We start from the raw sequence: 811 nt of genomic DNA, 5'->3' as shown, positions 1-811 counted from the left end.
CAGCCAGTTGTCACAGTTCATGTCTCCTTCTGTTTGTGTTAGCCATGGTGACCATCAGCTTTTGTATCCCCACGTATCTCTGTTCCTTGGCCACCTGTTCCCTCCTGGCTCCGAGGAGTGCAGTGTGTTGGCACAGCAGCAGGGCTCTGTTCTCCAGGGTTACTGGCAGAAACACAGGAAGGGTACCCAGGGCACGAAAGCACTCTGCCATTGCAAAGAGGAGTGGTAGATAATGTGTGAGTTAATATTGAACTCGGATTGTTTCCAGGCTGGCACAGCAAGAACAAACAGGCCAGGAACCACCACAGTGTGAGGAATCACGTGGAGGGCAGGGCCATGGCTTCAGTGCTGCCCAGGACCATCCCCAGCCACTCTGCTGTGGGGGAAGAGGGTCACACTCAGTTACTCCTCCTCTCCCCAGGGCATAAGAATAAATAGTCTTTTAATAGCACTGTATGCATCCCCAGGGCTCCAGCAAGCCTTTTTAAGCCCTTGGGATTTGTTATCAATGGGGAAAGCAGTGGCACTGTGATGGTGTCAGTAAGAAGAGTGATGACAGAGAGGCTGAGGCCACGTGTCCTCATGACCCAGAGGAGGACATTCCTTTTGGACCACTCTGGGTCCAACACGGTTTAGCAGCTCTCTTGGAGATGCCTCCTATTGCACAAGGGAAGGCGCGTCTGCACAGACACCCCCGGAGCTGGGACAGACGGGACACAGGAGCAGCTCCTTGTCCCTCCAGAGGCAGCACGAGGAGCTGGGGGCGCTGCCGCTTGTGCAAACCGCCCTTTCAGCAATTTCTAGCCGCACG

Source organism: Geospiza fortis, unplaced genomic scaffold (genome assembly GCF_000277835.1).
Source record: "Geospiza fortis unplaced genomic scaffold, GeoFor_1.0 scaffold237, whole genome shotgun sequence".
NCBI classification, from domain to species: domain Eukaryota; kingdom Metazoa; phylum Chordata; class Aves; order Passeriformes; family Thraupidae; genus Geospiza; species Geospiza fortis.
Note: the sequence above shows the minus strand (reverse complement) of the source record.